The sequence below is a fragment of the Pogonomyrmex barbatus genome, unplaced genomic scaffold (assembly GCF_055798465.1).
Source record: "Pogonomyrmex barbatus isolate J1 unplaced genomic scaffold, ASM5579846v1 scaffold26, whole genome shotgun sequence".
Taxonomy (NCBI): domain Eukaryota; kingdom Metazoa; phylum Arthropoda; class Insecta; order Hymenoptera; family Formicidae; genus Pogonomyrmex; species Pogonomyrmex barbatus.
In genome coordinates, this window is record NW_028297123.1 from 321,253 (window position 1) to 342,292 (window position 21,040).

The 21,040-nt window shown below is 43.6% G+C and overlaps 1 non-coding gene and 2 pseudogenes across 1 annotated transcript; all 3 read left to right on the forward strand.

Moving 5' to 3' along the window:
- Positions 1–1,257: 1,257 nt before the first annotated feature.
- On the forward strand, positions 1,258–3,386 carry LOC148936245 (uncharacterized; annotated as a pseudogene).
- A 9,098-nt stretch (positions 3,387–12,484) lies between these two features.
- On the forward strand, positions 12,485–13,700 carry LOC148936246 (large subunit ribosomal RNA; annotated as a pseudogene).
- Positions 13,701–18,768: 5,068 nt separating this feature from the next.
- On the forward strand, positions 18,769–18,923 carry LOC112552276 (5.8S ribosomal RNA). Its single transcript, XR_003096534.2, has one exon. It is a non-coding gene; the product is annotated as a 5.8S ribosomal RNA (ribosomal RNA).
- The last annotated feature ends 2,117 nt before the right edge of the window (positions 18,924–21,040 follow it).

The window sequence follows — 21,040 nt, forward strand, 5'->3', positions numbered from 1 at the left end:
CCGAATTAAACCGTTCGTTGAAAATTAAAAAGGAGATAAAAGAAAAAGCACACAATACAGAATAAAATAAAAATAATAAGAAAATAAAAATAAAAATGTTGGGACTTACCAAAGAAGAATCCCAGGTCCGGAAAATAATCCAACATTCAAAGTTACGAAAACATAGTATTATACTACACTAAATAACTACACTACAAACTAAATTATGATTGTACGAGGCATGCATCACATCAGGCCCCAGGACAGCGATCCCGCGCCTGCACGGGATCATTCCCCAAATCAATCTCGTCTAGAGCAACCACCTCGACGGGATCGTCCGGATCTTCCAGCTCCTCGTCCTCTACCTCATCGTCCTCCACCACCACGTTGGCAAGTACAGCGTCAGGCATGGATACGAGCAACTCATACAGCTCCACGGACCACGGCAACTCGAAAACCCTACCAGGAGCTTCATCGGTGGCGAACCAGATGCAATCGCCACACACATAAAAAGTATCATTATCATAAAAACGGTTGACAATTACCAACCACTCGCGCACGCGTTGGAAATGGGCCTGAGCGTCAGGCTGGCCCATAAACTCATCGACGTCATTATCGTCAATTTCGATATCGAAACCTTCGTCATCAGACGCATCCGCCACGGCCCGATCATCGAATACAGGCGGATCACGACAAAAATCTCCGTTAAATCCTATGGTGTCACAAGGAAGGCACTTCGACAACTGACGAAATGCAGCCAGGGAGCTCATCGCAAAAATGAAATATTAGAAGGATCACACCGATATAATAAATAAGACACCAAGAGAAACGATATGCGTCGTAAAAAAGCAAGCTCAACATACTCACAGGAGAATCGTTTAACTAAGATAACAAATTCAGAATAAAGTAATATTACACCTGGGAACAGGATAAAAAAGAAAAAACGCCGAATTCGAGCATCGAAAAATTTTCAGGAGAAATAAGAATTTTTATTTTTGCAGAATAAAGATATGGATGACCAATGGAGAAGAAGAGAAAAAACTACCATTTGAAGTAGAAAACTTCGAGCATCACCCCGGAATATACTTCGAAGAAATAGGAAAACTGAACATAATCGAGTCATTCTGGAAGATAATTATAAAAATAGATATTTCGCCAATCGAAAAGCGAACAGAACAAATAGAAGAATACATTCAAAAAACGCAAAATATATGCACGATGTTACACCTCACAAACAAGGGGTCATGTCAAAACTATAATATAATTGAAAATAATTAACAGCGGTTAAAACACTTAATAAAAAGAATAAACGCTCTGTATAAAGCACAAGATACAAAAACGAAACGAGGACTAATAGATGGAATAGGAACTATTGCCAAAACATTATTTGGAACAATGGACAATGAAGATGGAAAATTAATCAATGAGCAACTAAGTATCCTAGACAACAAACAACAAACGACAGAGCACATAATAAAGAACCAAATCAAAATCATAAACGCGACAATAGCGCATATAAGCAACCATGAAAAAATAATCCAGAATAACGAAAACATTTTAGCTAATGCAATAAAAAAATTAGAAATGACGCTAACAACAGAAATAAGTAGCGAAAATATAAAAGAACACTTTATAATCACCAACGCAATACTTGCAGCAATGACACAAAATGCGGACGACACACTAGAATACCTAACTGCAATAAAAAGTGGAATACTACACCCGCGACTAATACCGTTAGAAGAAATAATAAAAAAATCTTAAAGAAGCAATCACACAAATACCACAAGGATCATATTTCCCATTTAAAATAAGGGAAGAGGATTGGCATACAATAGAAAAAGTAACGACAATGAGCGCGCACTGCGACAAAACAAACGTGTACACAATCCTACATTTCCCATTAATTGCACTTCCGCTATACGAAATATTAAACGTAATACCACTACCGGTACCATACAAACAAAATATATCCGCATTAATTGAAACGAACAATCCATTAATCGCTTTGGATACTAACAGACACACGTACGCAAAACTAACTCACGAAAAATTAAAACAATGCAAACAAATAAATACAAATTACTTGTGCGAACAAATCTTTCTAATAAGAAATGTAAAAACCGACCCGTTATGCGAAATAGATGTATATATAGAAAATGACAACTGTTATAACAATTGTAAAATTAAATACATAACAATAAAAAATAGCATATGGATAGCCTTAAGCAATTCATATTCTTGGCTATATTCCACACCAGCGAAACAAACTATTACAATTTCATGCAAAAATAATAAAGAAACGCGTACAACCATTACAAATACAGGAAAAATAACGTTATCAGACAATTGCAAAATAGTCACATCAGACGCGACAATAAAATCGACAAGCACCAATAAGGGAAAAGAAATAAAAACGTATCTACCAAAATATAACATTACACTACTAAGCGAAACTTTCAAGGCAAATAAGACAGAAAAAATAAAATTAAAAGTTATACAAGACGCAACAGACCTGACAGAATTAACAAAGAAATTAAATGACATGAAAAACGAAATAAGCAATAACGAGATACCTTTTTTTCAACAAAAACACTTTGTATATCCTGTATTAATTAGCAGCTCATTAATAATAATCATTGTTATCGCAACAATAATAATTGTATTAAGAAAGAAAAAACAAAATGAAATAATAACTCACGCAATGTAGATCGCGCCGTTAGAATAAGCGAAAGTATTCGATTCTAAGCAAACGATTATACCAAAAAATGTATCGGAAAAAACAAAAAATTATGTAAAAAGCGAAAACTTCGTACCTCCGTTTTCTTTTAATAACAGGGGGGGGGATGTTGTAGCCAGGTCTACAACAATAATAAAAGTAGTCCGCATGGCAACAAAATTAGGTCGCATGAATCTCGAAAAGTCTTTCGAAAGATGACACAAATGTGTGACCGCCGAAATTGCGAGCAGTCTTTCGAAAGACCGCGAAATGCATCGCGAGAACATTGCGAAAAAGCCTATCAGCAAATTCCTAAATTTGATGATCAAACCGAGCGTAATATTGATTAATCAATATCACGCAACCGATCGACGCAATCGATCAGAATGCTGATCGGGCATCGATCAGACTATATAACCGGTTACACAAGACGGAATAGATAGAGTCGGGAATCAATCAAGCATAACGTGTCATTCGGAATCGTTATTATAATTATCTCGCAAGATAATACACGAGCGAAGTTCACGCGAGCCGTACTATCAACGTCTCAGGTGACATATTCGGTCGACGGCCGCCAGAGTAACGCGATACGCGCCCGCCGTTTAACCGTGTGTGAAAGAAATAAAATAAGCAATACTAAATCCAAGAAATTGTGCAATTGTTAAATAAACCAAGTAACATAAAGAAAGTGTGTTAGTGATTTCAAGAAGATTTCCTTCCATTCTTTTGATCCTGCTCGGAGTCCCAACTCCTTAGGCTTAACGAACCCGACTATCTCTAAAATTAATGTTGTAGCCCATTCGGGGTACAACACGTGGTATACGTTATCGCGCGGATTGCGTGAATTTTTTGTCTGCTCGAGGCTCGGGAGGCTCGGGCTGAGCGCTTGGTTGGCTGACTCGCTGTGTAGTCACGATGTGTTTCTTTGGGTGGGAGTCTGATTAGCTCCCTCGTTCAATATCTACTTAATCGCTTCTCTCGATATCTAATGCGCTCGCCTTAATCTTCTATAACTTACGCAATTCGCATATTGGTGACGTAGCGCTGGCTGTTGCGGTAGGTCGCTGCTTTTCCGGTTCACTGATACGCTCGGCGTTGTCGCTCTACCGGCTCTTCCTCACCGCAGGGATCAGCCTCCTTTCCGGTCTTCTCCTTGAATTTCGGTCGTTTGCCTTTTCCAGATGACTGGATGCTGCTGCGAAACGATCCCACCGCTGCTACCAGAAATGTTGTGCGAGTTGTTTCGGGGGTCGACCAGGGAGTCGGCATGATGGAAGCACTCAACACTTTATTTGCTTGTCAATAAATTTTATTAAAATGACACAGGTTGTCCTTCTTAATTTGAACCGCGACAGATGTGACGGCAAGACAAATCTCAATGAGTCCCCGTTCTCGTACCGGTCTCCCGTTTTTATCCCGTTTCAGGCGGCCAGTCTTTGCAGCGTAATCGAAAGGTTCGTCAGCGTTCGCGGAATATTTCTGGGTCGCGCGGCGGCTTTCCGCGTAAGAGCCGCGCAATCCGGTTAGCGATTGCTTCACGTGGAGCGATTACAAAAGTAAATACGCGATTAGTACTGCAGTTTGGCGGTCACTATCGCTTAACAAAATAATAATCGTCGGATGAGGTATCGCTTGCCGCAATTCGCTTCGTCAGCGGTGGGCGCGATTGCGTTCTTGGCGCTCGCGACAATATATACAATATATATATATTCATACAAAATTTTGATTAACTTATTAATTGTTTTAATAATACAGACATAATGACAATTATATAATGCATCTGATATATTTCATAACTTCTAAAAAGCCTCTAATCTTTCTTTACATATTATCAAGATTTAAGGTTAATTATTATGTATGATTGCAATATGTAAAATTCGGAAGAGTTAGGAGAACGAATATCTCGCGTACTGCAGTAGACTACATATATTATTTGATATAAAATAAAAAATGCTATTAAACGCAGTGATAAGAACAGTACATTAAATATTATCAATTTCAAAACGGTCAATCGGAATAATGATTATCGAACCGTGATCAATGACTATGGACAATCGGGACGATGGTTAATCAGGACGGTGGTTAATTGCAACGTAATCAATATCAACGTGGTCAATCGCAACATGGTCAATCGCAACGTGGTCAATTGGGACTGTGGTCAATATTAATGTGGTCAAACGTGATGCTCCCGATTCCTTGAGTGTAGCGCGCGTGTGACCCAGAACATCTAAAGTCATCACAGACTTATTATTCCTCAATTTCGTGCGGTTAAAAGCCACCTGTCTCTCTAAGAAGATTTGTTTGTACGTTGGTAGTAAAAACCCGCCAGCCGAAGCCGGGGGCCTTCGCGATACCATAAGGTACGCCTATTTAGCAGGCTAGAGTCTCGTTCGTTATCGGAATTAACCAGACAAATCGCTCCACCAACTAAGAACGGCCATGCACGCCTGGGTTGAATTTACAATAAAATAATTAGATTTACTTTAATTTAAAAGTTGATAGTTTAGTGAATACAAAGTATCTCTATAGTGCCACGTCGTTCGAGTAGCCTTTGATAATATTTGCTGTATTCGTTGTATTTGAGATTTTCGCGGCGCAGTCGGGCAGTGAATGCGACGCAGTATATTCGCGGAATAGCGCGTGGATCGGGTACGCAACGCATTGCTAGGCAACCGGGCCCGCGTGTTGTCAAACAGGTTTGGACGCACGGGTTGTTAAGCAACCGCAGACGCTTTCGCTACATGTATTTTCGCGTATGTTAAAGAAAAGGTCCGAGATCGCTCCGACTCCACTCTTCACGGGAGAGGAGATAACGATACCGCAAGCGCCCGATATCCTGCAGGAGTAAAACCCGAGAACACTCCGATTTTTCGTGAAAGGATAGAACGTGAATACTGAGAACGCTCGGTATTCGGTGCGAGAATATTCTTGCGTTGTTCATATCGGATCGGAAGCAAACGAGTTGGATGATCGGACAAGTCTGATTCTTTTCCGCAAAAATCGCCGGATTTATATATCTATTATATACCTGTGTGCTAACGCGTCAACACGCGATTTGTTAATATAGTTTAAAAACAGCTGATCTGTCATGCCGTCGGTGCGTGACAGATCAGCAGCGCGCGTGCGTTCGCTCGATTGGAGTCAGGAATGTTCGGACGGCTCCGAATGGAGTGGACCGTGCGCTAGTAACGGAGCTTTTACATATGTTCCGTTACACATGATTATAAAACTATAGCACAAGAATGATTAATACGTTAATCGCGCCTCCTGCGAACAGGCACTACATAAGCTCACGCGCTGCGTGTTGCTTTCGTTCTCGGCGATACCTTCGACAGACAGGCAACGCATTAAATAACTGTCGTATTAATAAATAAACTGACATTCGTCATTGATATTTGGCTTGGTTTGTGGATAAAGCATTGTCGCGGTCTGTATATATATCTTTATTTCTAAAACATTCATGCATGGATGATGCCTCTAGTAACGGGACACGCATTGGAACATTTCGTGCGAATGCTTCTATTGCTTCTGTATTATAAGATACAAAATTGTAAGTTATTAAAATTGTGTTAACTTTTAAGCTCATATAACGAAACACATAATATTTATATTGTAATGTTATATTTTACTATGCAATTATAAAAGTGTTGATATTTTAAATATTTACCACTATGAAACTGGAGTAACAAAATGATTAATGCGTTAATTGTGTCTCCGGCGGACAAGCACTACATAAATCCGTGAGCAGCGTGCCACTTTCGCACAGTTCAAAGTCCGCTCCCGGCGTATTGCTTTCGCTCTCAGCGGTACTTCCGATGTAGTCGCATGATAAAGCGCGCGGCGCGTTGCTTTCGTACGACGTGGCGTGTACGGTCATTCGTGCGTTAAAATCCGTTCGCGGCGTGTCGCTTTCGCACATGTTAAAGTCCGCTCGCGGCGTATTGCTTTCGCACGACGTGGCACGCACGGCCGGTCGTGCGTTAAAATCTGCTTGCAGTGTGTTGCTTTCGTACACGTTAAAATTCGCTGGCGGCGTGTTACTTTCGCAAACGTTAAAGTCCGCTCGCGGGGTGTTGCTTTCGCATGACGTGGCGCGCACGGCCATTCGCCTATGTCTGAAGGATCTGATGGTCCTGGTATACGTAATCTTTGGGTATGTACTCTGTAAGGGGGAAATCCCAAGTTTGGACCCCGATTCTAGCGAAGGGAAGTACTCGCGCGAAGTAGCCGCACGACATCCCGGTATTACTGGAGGGCTAACCACCTCCCAGATTTTTGATACGGTTGCAACTATGACTCTCTTAAGGTAGCCAAATGCCTCGTCATGTAATTAGTGACGCGCATGAATGGATTAATATTTCCACTGTCCCTATCTACTCTCTCCTGTGGTGCATCACCTTGTCGTGGTGGGACTTGCGAGTCTCGATGATCCTTGAAGCCATGCCGGCGGGGGTTAATCCCCTGACCTTTTGACCCACCACTCTCGTGGGAACAATATGAAGAAACTGAAATTAAAAGCAAACAATTTAAAACCAAAATCAAATGCAAAACCTAAGACGATTACGTCAGACATATCGGAACATGTTAAGGATTCTTTTGCAAAGAGGGGCTCAGTCCATCGATCTCTTCCAACAATTCGCAGAGCTTCATCAAAATTCAAAAAATTCAATAGAATCGACTCTTACTTCTGAAGTTGTGGATACTGATGAATATTTTTACTCTTCCAGCTAGCGATAATCCAGATCGACAGCCGCTCTCTGATGCTGTGCTATTCGAGATTAATATTGACGAATTTAGTACAACTACGGGACGACTCATGAGCCAGAGGCAATAAGTTCAAGTATTGTAGTGATAATGTCCTAGCTGAAAGAGTCAAATTGGAATAATTTCTCTTTAATGAAAACAATAAAATTTCTAAAAGTGCCATAAAGTACATTCTTTCAAAGTGGATGGTCCTAGAAGGTAAACTGCAAGAAGAAATCTCTGAGAGAGAAAAGCTGTTGAATACTTATCAGATATGTCAGAGGAGTCCTGTGATGTCCTATTCTCAGGTTGCCGCTGCGGGTCCCTCATGGCCTGGTCCTATGGTCCTGTAACAGAAAAAAGAAAAATTAGTAAGGAAACATCAGAAATAATTTTAGTCAAACCAGAAGGAGACAAAGATCAAAGGAGTAATGTGGAAATAAAGAAGACTATTATAAATCAGCTTGAAGCTATTAGAAACAAAATTAAGGTTAAGAGAATAAGGCAAATGAATCAAAGTGGTATAATCATTGAAGTTGATAATAAGCAAGATGTGGAGTTACTAAAGTTGAATTTAATAAAGTAGGTTTAAGAACAGAGAAGCCAAAGAGAGTTAATCCTTCGATCATTATTTACGATGTTGGGAAGGATTACAGGTTGAAGATCTTAAACAAGATTTAATTCAAAAGAATTTTTATAACCTACAAGTTGAAGAACGCACAATAGTATTAACTTCGAAAATATGAAGTTTCGTTACAACTTTGGATCGAAGGACAATCGAGTAAACTGGATTCAGATTCCTAGTAAGCATTTCCATCACTCACCGTCACATTTATGCGAATTATGTGATAATAACCATGTTAAGAAAGACTGTGATAAAAAAAAGACTATTTATTGTACATTAATTGTTTTGAGGTTAAAAGAAGGGACAGCACAAACATCTCGTTAAGAATAGAGTATATCCTGAATTTATGACGAAACGACGTATTTTCGACGAAAACAAGTCGAAATATATAAAAACAAGAATGGCTCTAAAGATTGCACAAGTTAATGTGCAAAGGTCAGCCGGTGCTGTTAATCTTGAAATTTTAATTCGAGAACTGCAAATTGATGTCTTGTGTATTCAGGAGCCGTATTCATTAAAAAAAAGAGGATATATTTCTCAAAATATACGCATTCTGCAACCGATAGTTAACCTATGGACAGCAGCAGTGGTAGCCAATAAGAAACTTGAGGTTCTTCATCTCTCGCAATTTGACACTTCGCATATCCTTTGTTTTCAAATAACATCCGAGCAAATGAAGTTTTGCATTATTAACGTGTATTGTCAATTTGCTCTGTTTATAGATCTAGATCTTTTAAAATAAAATTGAAAAAATGCTTAAGAACCTAGGTCCAAAGAAAGTTATTATTACGATGGATGCAAATGCCAAGTCAGATTTATGGTTTTCTGGTGATAACGTTTGTGGTGAGTGTGGAAAACAAATTGAGGAGTTTCTAATAGTCAATAAACTCCATGTTATTAATCGAATATGTGAAGTTCTCATTTTCTTTTCTCCTAATATCCAATCAAATATTGATATTACCGTTGCAAGTGAAAATTTCTAAGAATACATTGTAAACTGGACAGTAACTTTGGACTGTACAACAAGCACAATTTGATTATATTTAATGTTAAATCGAATGAAAGTTTCACAAGAAGGTTTATTAAAATGAATTCATATAATATTAAGAAGGCTAATTGGAATTGTTTTCGTGATTGCTTAGATCTCCTGTATACGCCTGACGTCATTGATAAGTAGCGAGAACCCCCGTTCTACGATCAAATTGTTCAATAATCTGATTAATAAGTCATGTGATACCGCAATCCCTAGAAAGAAACCATGCAACAGAGCTGTTCCGTGGTGGAATGAGCATTTAACAAGATTGAGGCCGATCTTAATCGGGCTAAACGACAATATTTTAGAGCTAAAAAATTATATTTGACTGATCTTACAGACACTGTCAAATCCACATACTATAAATTAAGAAATGAATACGTAGCTTCGATTAGAAAGGCCAAACAGGATCGTGGGGATTTCGTCACTCGTGAAGTAGATAAAGACCCATGGAGTATTCTGTATAAAATAGCTCGGGATAAAATCAAAAAGGAAGAGGTTATGTCTTCGTTGATCTCCGAGGATGGTCTTGCCACCAATACTTGGATGGAAATCGCGGGCGTATTGACGAATAAGTGCATTTCCAATCGATAATAAAGAAAATGAAACTAATGTTCATAATGAAATGCTGTGTTCCATCCAAATTTACTAAAACTTGAATCTCGAACAGGAATTTTTTTTTCAACCAATTAGATATTGTAATAAAAAAGCTTAGGTACCGCACAACCCTGGAATCGATCGATTTTGTTCGAAAATTATTAAAGCAATTTGGCAGTACTCCCCTTCTTTGGGATTAATCAACAATTGTTTTCAGAATAGCCAATTCCCGGAGCTTTGGAAAACTGCTCAATTAAAAATTATTTTAAAGAATCAGGACAAAAAAAGGCCTTGTTAGCTCCTATAGACCGATTTCGCTTCTTCCTACGATGAGTAAGGTCTACGAAAGAGTTTTATTGCATAGATTCCAAATGGCATACTCTGGGCGTGGTCTGGATTCGACTAAGCAGCATGGCTTAAAACTTGGTAAATCAATTGAAAGTGCGATTCTTCAGTTTAGAGAGAATATAACTTCCTTAGCAAAGAAATATGTAATTGCTCTTTTTATAGATATCAAAGGTGCCTTTGATAATCTTTGATGGCCTGCTATTATTCATAGATTAGTACTCGCAAACTGTAGTTCACATTTAATTAATATAGCGAAATCATATTTTAGTAAAAGAAAGATTATCATTAAATCAAAATATGAGACTTTGAATCGTCTTGTGGAAAAGGGGTGCTCCCAGGGATCGGTTCTGGGCAATAGCATGGAATTGGCGTATGGATTCCCTGCTTGGCCAAATAGAGAACGACGTTTCTGAGGAAGAAGTTGATGTGGTTGCATATGCGGAGTTGATATGGTCTTTTTATTCAAAGCACATACCAGAGCAGCGCTAGAGAAAATCGCAAATCAAATCGTTGATATATTAATGAATTAGTGCTTGCTACATAAATTGAGAATCTCCTCACAAAAAACAATCGCAATGCTGATGAAAGAATCTCTCAGTCAAGGAAGAAATCCCATTAAATTATTAAAATAAACGGTACTAAGATTAAATATGTAACACAAGTTAGATATCTTGGAGTTATTTTGGATAATAAAATGAGCTTTATTCAACACGCAAAATTCTTTCGAAGTAAATTAGTTAATTTTATAATGTGTATAAAAAGAAAGCTAGCTAGGCAAGAATGGGGAATAAAGTTTCACGCTAAAAGGATTTTATACAATATGTGGCTGTTCCGATTGCATTGTACGCGTCTGCTGTTTGGTATGACAGAGTCTGTCATACACATGTTAAAAGACACTTACTGGCGGCGCAGCGCGCCCTACCCCTTACTAATGCGGCGAAGACTACTTCTACAGTAGCGATGCAAGTAATAGGCGGTAGAGTTCCACTGGATTTAATTATAGTTGAAAGAGGTCTAAAAAGTTCTATAAGACATGGACGATCAGTGGCATGGGAGGAGTATAGATGCGGAAATACTGACAATAATAGTGAATTCAATATTCACGTGGAATTTAGCAAAATTGATCGAGAGATAATTTCTGTCTGGCAGCGAAGATGGGATCGAGATGCGCACGGCAAGCACACTTATCTTTTTATTAAGAGCGTTAATTTCGCTGCTGAAAACGAATGGTTCCGTCCAAATCAACGATGTACATCCATCTTGACAGGATATGGATCAATAAATTTATTATATGCAAAAGGGACGGAACATGATATTTGCCCAACATATAAGTTATCGAAAGAAACTGTAGATCATATAATTCTGTTTTGTGCGGGATATCATCATCTTAGATATAATGGTTTAGAGAGGTATCAGAAAGGGATACTTTGAAAAAACTAAGAAGGACTTTAAATAATTATTTATATAATTATTAATTTGAATTGTACATAGAAGAACTTTATAAAATACGGAATCAAATGATTTTGGTATACAACTTGATATTACTCTGCTTAATTTGATACGTGTACAAGTTGTGTGAGCAGTTAAGTTGACGAATGAATTTTTCTGAATTGGCTTATACTGGGGCAGTTTGACAGTCCCATGGTGGTTTTGTTGGGTATTTTTCTTTTACTTTAACGAGTGATTTGTCTAAAGCGTCCTTTGTTTCCGATATTAAATCCTTCTTTAAACTATTTGTTTGTTTATTTAATTTTATTTATTTATTTATCTAATATATTTTGTATTTTGCTTATACTGTTGTTCTTTGTTTCTATACATTTTTCATGTGTTTGTTCGTCTATTTGTTAATCTATTGACACAATATATAGTAGAAGATCCGCCTCCACGGGACAGAAATGGGGAACGTTGTGGTTGACTTCCGCGGCGGCTAAGAGACTTAAGAGAATAAATATGAATGAATGAATGAATAAATTAATGAATCTGCATAATGCAAATTCGATTAACATGATTCTGAAATAACTGTACCTAAATAGACGAAACAGTTAACCTAAATACAATAAACTTAAAATAATCTTTAAATACAATAAACTTAAAATGATCTTTAAAAATGTATAAAATGTGATAAAGTACGTTTGAATGTTTGAAATATTTTGAGATGAAAGATAATATATACTTTAAATATATGCTTTAAATCGGCTAAAGTAAAAGAATTTAAAAGAAATAAAAGACTACAACATTAATAAATTAGAATTTAAAATGTATGGAATAGAGGGATGAAAAGAAGAGTATACATTAAGATTTTAAATTTGAGATTCTTAGATGAAACAAGACAAGAACAAACAAAAAGATACGTTAAATTATCCCAATATACATTTAATTGAATTACATAAATGTGAAATTAGACGGCAATGAGTTTTTGCTCGAGCTGCAAAAGAATTTGTCGAAAAATGAATGAACGAATGAATGAATGTTTCTATCTATTATCTTTCCTACTATATTTCCTACTACTATGTTTCCTACCTACTATCTAGCGAAACTGCCAAGGGAACGGGCTTGGAAAAATTAGCGGGGAAAGAAGACCTTGTTGAGCTTGACTCTAGTCTGATACTGTAAGGAGACATGAGAGTATAAATGGGAGATGGCAACATCGCCAGTGAAATACTACTACTTTCATCGTTTCCTTACTTACTCGGTTGAGCGGAGCGCATACCCCGAGGGCTTCATGCCCCGGCGGTCATAGTGTTCTAGAGCTAAGTATTAGAGCGGCGTGAGACCTCGGCCGATCGCCATTAATACTCCAGCGTGATCCGATTCGAGGACACTCGTGGGGAGTTTGATTGGGACGGTACATTTGTCAAAAGAACAAAAGCTGACTTGATCTCGATGTTCAGTACGCATAAAGACTGCGAAAGCAGTCTTGGCCTATTGATCCTTTTGGCTTGAAGAATTTTCAGCAAGAGGTGTCAGAAGAGTTACCACAGGAATAACTGGCTTGTGGAGGCCAAGCGTTCATAGCGACGTCGCTTTTTGATCCTTCGATGTCGGCTCTTTCTATTATTGCAAAGCAGAATTCGCCAAGGATTTTTCACTCGCCAACAGAGAAACAGAGAACATGAGCTGGGTTTAGACCGTCGTGAAACTGGTTAGTTTTACCCTACTGATGATTAGTCACTGCGATAGTAATCCTGCTCACTACGAGAGGAACCGCAGGTTTGGACATTTGGTTCACGCACTCGGTCGAGCGGCTGGTAATGCGTGAACCAAAGTAGTGCGAAGTTACCATCCGTAGGATTATAGAGGAACGCTTCTAAGGCCGTATCCTCTCTAGATAGCAATGATGGCAATGATGATCAAAGATGGTAATGATATCTCCACGAGTCTCGTGAGTCAAAAGGCTCAAAACAAAACACTACTAGGCGGCCGGTCCACGGGCCGGTCGTCGCACGAGCCTGGTTTGCCATATGGCGCCATCGCCCATCGTCAGAATCCTACCAACATGACGATACAGCATCTAACGGTCGAACATGAGTTTCACGAGATCGATGTCAAGACTCGGAATCTGTCTATAGACGACTTAGGTACTTGGCGGGGTGTTGTACTCGGTAGAGCAGTTACTACGCTGCGATCTGTTGAGACTCAGCTTGAGAATTCGTCTTGTTGGTTAAACGAGGCCCCACGCGCCCGATCCGCTCGCGGCGCACTGTCATGCGAAAACAACACGCCGCGAACGGACTTTAACGCACGAACGGCCATGCGCGTCATGTCGTGCGAAAGCAACACGTCGCGAGGGAACTTTAACGTTTGCGAAAGCAACACGCCGCGAGCGGGCTTTAACGCACGAACAGCTGTGCGCGTCACGTCGTGCGAAAGCAATATGTCGCGAGGGAACTTTAACGCACGAACGACTGTTCACGCCACGTCGTGCGAAAGCAACACGCCGCGAGCGGACTTCAACGCACGAACGGCCGTGCGCGCCACGTCGTGCGAAAGCAGCATGTCGCGAACAGACTTTAACATTTGCGAAAGCAACACACCGCCAGCGAATTTTAACGTGTGCAAAAGCAACACGCCGCGCGCGGACTTTATCGTTCGACCCAGTCGGAGGTATCGCTCGAGCGAGCATCCGAAGGTGTCGCCGAGAGTGAAAGCAACATGCCGCACGCGGACTTTATCGTGCGAAACCATCGGAGGTACCGCCCGAGCCCATCGAAGGTATCGCCGAGCTCGTCGGAGGTACCGCCGAATCCGTCGGTGTTCCTTAGGTCCGTTTTTGGCCGTCTGGACGCCCGATTTTGTTTGAGGTCATCTCTTTTTATTCGACGCATCTCGTATGTGCGGTCGTTGCGTCGCTGTCGACCCGTTCGGATCGATCGTCATAATCGGATCGTTCACAGCGATTAAGTCTCGTGCGCCTCATCTGACCGACGCTCGCGCCTATAAGCGGCCATGCGTAAGGCCGTCCGTCGCCGACCATTTGGCCGGACGATTAGGTACTATAAGAGGTGCGGTGCGCTCAGCGACCGGGCGTTACCGGATTATCGTGCGGATGCGTTTGGCATGCATCGCACGTTCAGTACGATGTGTCACGGCTCTCCTGAGTCGTGCCATTAGAAATTATATTTTTAAACACAGCAATTTTGCCACAAGTTGGCGTTGTAAGATCGAATAGCTCCTATGTGGCGCGCACTGTTTATCAGTATTAATTGCGCGATCTTCCCTCATTCGTAAACGAACACGGAAATCGTCGCTTACCGAGCACTTACTGAACTCCTACCGAGTGCAGAAAATGAGAGATCGCTCTTCACGCGTACTTGTAAATCGTAGCAAAAATTTTTGACCGTGCTTAAACGAACCGACGATTCATTCCTCGGTGTCTAAGCATCACGCCGTCGATCTAGCGTCAGGACGACGCGGCTATACGCCGCTACTTTGGGAGAATGAGAACAGCATGATCTTTATAACAAATATGATCTTTATAAGATAATTTTAACGGAGTAGAGCTCCAAGGAGTGTTTATCTTCAGCTGTATATATATTGTGATAGAAAGTGTCGCCGATCGGTTTGAGGGCGCCGGCGACAATATAATAATAGCACGTCGAGAGTATCTCGAAACGAAGGGCGCTCGTCACATTCGCGGACGTGATAGAGCGCGCGTCGTTCCACACGAGCGACCGAACTCACGAAGTTCCCTGGTTGATCCTGTCAGTAGTCATATGCTTGTCTCAAAGATTAAGTCATGCATGTCTCAGTGCATGTCGAATGAAACCGCGAATGGTTCATTAAATCAGTTAGATTGCACCCACATTTTCTTGGATAACTGTGGTAATTCTAGAGCTAATACATGCAAAACAGAGTGACTGAGCCGACCAGTGATGAGAGGGACACTTTTATTAGATCAAAATTAATCGGTGGCGAGCGGTCTCTGTCCGTCCACCGTTTTAGTGACTCTGAATAACTTTATGCTTATCGCAGGGTTTTAGCACTCACGACGCATTTTTCAAATGTCTGCCTTATCGACTGTCGATGGTAGGTTCTGCGCCTACCATGGTTGTAACGGGTAACGGGGAATATATGTATATATGTATATTGTGATATATGTATATATGTGTATCATTGTATTGTTGACGTGTTATTTTAAACACATTATTGGCGATAAATATCATATGCCTCGGTAGTCGAAAGGATAAGATGCCTGCCCGGTAAGCAGGAGATTCAAGTTCGATTCCTGGCTGAGATATTTTTTCGCAAAATAATTACGAATTTTCACGACTGGTTCGTGGTCGGGCTTCGTCGTGACGCACACTCTCCCTTTTTATTTGAGTATTATCTTCTTAGAGAGACAGGCAGTTTCTAGCCGCAGAGTGATTGAGCAATAATAGGTCTGTGATGTCCTTAAATGTTAAAATGGTTTCGTTTTCTCGCGCGGATAGTCGGTTACCAGGAGGGGGAACCGAGGACATTGGAGACAGAGATTTGGTTATTGATTCGAGTCAGCTGTTAGGCGAAAATTATATTGTAACAATTGTTTATTCAATTAAAGAAAGACTAACAGTGGGTAGTGCAATGGAATGCACAAATCTTCGCGAATAAAATTGGCCGTGAACGGGCAAGACGGCGATAGGGCCATGTTTATTGTTGTGACGTGTTGTAATGAAGTATCGTTCCAGCAGTCGGCGCGATACTGGGCGATATTGGGCGCTGCGCGGAACTCGGTGGCGCGGGGTCGCACGTGTTCGTAGCGAACCTTTAAATCTTCGGAGCGCGTGCCTCGTTTAAAGCGCGTGCGGACGTTGTCGCGAGGGTGAAGTTTTTGCGAGGTGTTTGGACTGTTCAGATTTCGGAGAACGGGTGGACCCGTTTCCTGCCGAGAGAGCTCGGCTGAGGAGTGTACTCTTCGGGGAGTGTACTCTTCGTCTGTCTCGAGAGTGCCGAGTGAACTCGGCCAGCCGGGAAAAGCTCCAGTTATGAAGGTGAAAGTGTCGGTGTCGAGTGAATTCGGCCGACCGGGGTGTATCCTGATGCTCGGAATCGATCGGTGATATCGGGGGGGGGGGGAATCCCGATACATGGCAGTGGAGTTCGGAGATGGCGGAATCGGATGCGCTGGGGAAAGCAGCTCTCGATTTGCCATGAAAGGTTTCGGAGACGGCTTTCGGCCAAGCGAACTTGGCGCATTGGGGAGAACCCCAACAGAACTCAGGCTTTTTACCAGATTCGGTTCGGATACTCGCTTTCCTTGAGACATGCTTGCTGTCAGAAGGCAAGCGTAAAACAGGATGATCTTCTGTGCAGAGCGATGCTTTTTATACCCGAGATTGACCTCGGTATTTTTTGATCGGATCGGTCGGATTGATCGATCTCGGGATTAGCATTTCTCTCCCCAAAAGCAGAGAAAAGGATCGGATATAATTGGTTTTTTGGGATGATAAGGATTCGGAGCGAGGGATGTGAAAGAGTAGGAAAGGAATTCGGTGGTACGGCACGGCACGGGATCGGTTACGCGCTTTTACCAGACACGGTTATGGCGCGGTGTCGGTGCGGCGCAGAACATTAACGCTCGGTGGTACGGCGCGTGGTGAGGTGCGGGATACCACCAGTAGCGCTTGCTGGTGCGGTGCAAGGGGAATACCACGAATACAGTTCTTGTTTACGCAGTATTCCCGTGCTCTGCTCCGATGCTTCAAAGTTTGCGAATGTAGAAGATTAAAAAGGGAGGCATAAATGTCTCTTGCGGCCACTGCTGCACTCCGCCTGATAGTCGGCGGTCTCCGACGGATGGGAGAAAGTCGGAGGAGGAACGGAGCGGAGGGATGCGCTCCGTTATAATGTTCTGGGCCGCACGCGCGCTACACTGAAAGAATCAGCGTGTTCACTGGTCGAAAGGCCCGGATAACCCGCTGAACCTCCTTCGTGCTAAAGATTGGGGCTTGCAATTGTTCCCCATGAACGAGCAATTCCCAGAGTCATAAGTTCGCGTTGATTACGTCGCTGCCCTTTGTACACACCGCCCGTCGCTACTATCGATTGAATGATTTAGTGAGGTCTTCGGACTGGTGCGCGGCAATGTCTCGGCATTGCCGATATTGCTGGAAAGATAACCAAACTTGATCATTTAGAAGAAGTAAAAGTCGTAACAAGATTTCCGTATGTGAACATGCGGAAGGATCATTAACGTTACGGAGGTCCTACTCTGCCATCGGTCTCCAGATACACAGGAGAAAAACACCGAGCGCAACAGTTGGCGGCCTACTGTAAGTCTACTGTAAGTAGAAGGAACAGACAGTACGAGGTATGAAACAGGAGGAATTGACTGGCTTGTCGCCGCGGATGTGCCGGGACGCGTCGCGCCGTTCCATCGTTCTCTGGAGACATAGGAGATGACAGGTCGAGAGCGGACCGGTCCCTGAGCGCGTCCGTGCATCCAGAGACTGCGCATCATCCGAGCGCGCATTTCTCTCAGGGTGAGACATCTCCGATCCTATCCTGCTTAATGATATAATACAACGAGAGGTCTTAACTGACAATCTCTCTCTCGCCGTGGTTTCGCCGCATGTGGCCGCCCGCGTTTCGCTCTCGCGACGCCGAGAGCCGCAACGCGTGGGCGCGCCGGCCTCGCAACCGAGTCTAGATGGGTAACCTACTCGAAATCCGTCCGACGGGTTCGTCGAGCGCGGCCGATCGAACGTTCCGAAAAGGAACGTCGACGGCGACGGTGATGACGGATGTCTTCGCGGCAGTGGAACCCGACCGTCGGCGGACTTCACGGAAGCGTGTCGCCTCGCGCGCCGCCTCTTGCTCGAGCTTGACTTCAAGCGCGGCGCCAGGCGCGAGCCGATAGTAACCTACACGATGAAGCGAGCGCACGAGCGCCGCTTCTCGAGGACACTACGTGAGAACCACTGGCGTCGGGAGCCCGATGGTTTTTCAATGATTTCCGTCCCGGCCTATCGCCTCGCACTATGAGACGCTTCCCGTAAAAGTTTCCGTCGGGATGATGGTCGAGTCTCTCGCGGCCCGTCGCCGGTTTCGATCGTGCCGTAGTAACGGGGCGGCGGTCCGCGCGTGCTCGGATGCGCGACCAGGCTGATCGAAGTCATCACGCTCGCGCTTCGGAGGAACGAGAGAATTCCGGACAGCGAACGTAGATATGCAAATCACGTTGGAACTGTGTACCTTTAAATCGCGTTCTCCATGGAGACGCGAGGAGAGGAGGGAAAATGCAATAACCCTGAACGGTGAATCACTTGGCTCGTGGGTCGATGAAGGACGCAGCTAATTGCGCGTCAACTTGTGAACTGCAGGACACATGAACATCGACATTTCGAACGCACATTGCGGTCCACGGATACAATTCCCGGATCACGCCTGGCTGAGGGTCGTTTTCGAGTATCCAGAGACTGCTTGCGTCCGCGCTCGCGCGCCTCGCCTCGCGTCGGCGACCGGGCGACGGCGGTATCTCCGTCCCAAATAAGAAGGGAGGGTGTGCGTCACGGCGGGGCCCGACAACGAACCAGTCGTGAAAACTCGTAATTATTTTGCGAAAAAATATCACCTCAACCAGGAATCGAACCTGGATCTCCTGCTTACCGGGCAGGCATCTTATCCTTTCGACTACCGAGGCATGTGATAATATTTATCGCAAATAACGTGTTTAGAATAACACGTCAACAATACAATGATACATATATATATATATATATATTACAATATACATATATACATGTATTCTTTTCAAATCCCCACGACCGGTACTCCAGAGAGATGATGGTCCTATTCTCTCGATGGATGCAAGTCGGACTGCAGCGGCGACACCCTCCAACGCCATTGGCAAATATACAAATAATCCTCCTGGAGCACGACAGGAGAGATTGCATCAAGCATGGCTCGAGCCCCCGAATAAGAAGGGAGGGTGTGCGTCACGGCGGGGCCCGACCACGATCGTTGGACGTTCGTATACCACACGAAAGATGCGACAGTGGCGAGAGACGCAGCGGGAACCCTTTGCGCGCACGCATGAGGCCACCGGTTCCGCCAGGCTCTTCCGCCGCGCGCACGCCGGCTGGGCGTCGTCCGAAATGACGTTGATACGTGACGAAGGCTGACCGGAGCGCCGAGTGAACGGGTGCGAGAATAGAGAAGGAGAAGCGCCCTTCCGCGAGAGCGAAACCAGGCACTCCCTACATTGTTGCAGGTCTCCCCCGCGTTGCTCGCGGAGATTCGATTCTTGCCTTACCTTCCGCGAGGATCGCGAGCCAACCGAGTGTCCGAGTCCACGAAGTTTCTATCTCTCTCTCGAGCGAGAGAGCAGAAACGCGACCTGGGACCAGCACGCTTCGTCGTATACTCGTTACGAACCCCGTCGTCCGCCCGAACTGTCACCCACACTGACTTTGACGACCTCAGAGCAGGCGAGATTACCCGCAGAATTTAAGCATATTACTAAGCGGAGGAAAAGAAATTAATCAGGATTTCTATAGTAGCGGCGAGCGAATAGGAAAGAGCCCAGTATCGAATCCCGCGGTTCCGCCGCAGGGAAATGTGGTGTTTGGGAGGGTCCGCTTATCCCAAGGTTTCGCGTCCAAGTCCGTCTTGAATGGGACCACTTATCCGCAGAAGGTGCCAGGCCCGTAATGATTGATGCCCGTCTCGGGAGGATCTCTCCTTAGAATCGGATTGCTTGAGAATGCAGCTCTACGTGGATGGTAAACTCCATCTAAGGCTAAATATGACCACGAAACCGATAGCGAACAAGTACCGTGAGGGAAAGTTGAAAAGAACTTTGAAGAGAGAGTTCAAGAGTACGTGAAACTGTTCAGGAGTAAACCTAAGAAACCCAGAAAAGCCAGAAAAGGACGAACGGAGAGATCGTCAGCGACGCTAGCATCAGTGTGCGATGTCCCGCGGAGCCCTCGCGGCTCGCGAGCGGGCACGCCGATGTCCGACGTTCGTAGTCGTGCACTACTTCTAGTAGAACGTCGCTGGGTGTCGGTCTACGGCCCGGGTATGGCGGCTAACGCGATAAAACGACACGCGCCAAACCCCCGGCCGGCTGCCCGGCGGTACGCACAAGATATCAGGCCGCACGCTTCACAAACGAAACAAGTGTCGAGACCGTTGCAAGCGCGCACCACGGTATACGAAAACAACGGATCTAGCGCCGTCACCGTGCCTGATCCGCTGTTGATCATATGGTTAACCTTTCACAGGCCTGCCAACGTCCCAATGGGAGTCTCGTGTTCCCGGCGGGATCGATACCGGCCGACGACGCTATTGCTTTGGATATTCTTAGGAACTGTTTTGAAACACGGACCAAGGAGTAACATGTACGTGAGTCATTGGGACTAGTGATACCTAAAGGCGTAATGAAAGTGAAGCCCTGGTTGTCGAGGGAGGATCGGCTGCGTCGCGACGCACTCCCGGGGCGTCTCGTTCTCATCGCGAAAAGAGGCGCATTCAGAGCGTACACATTGAACCCGAAAGATAGTGAACTATGCCT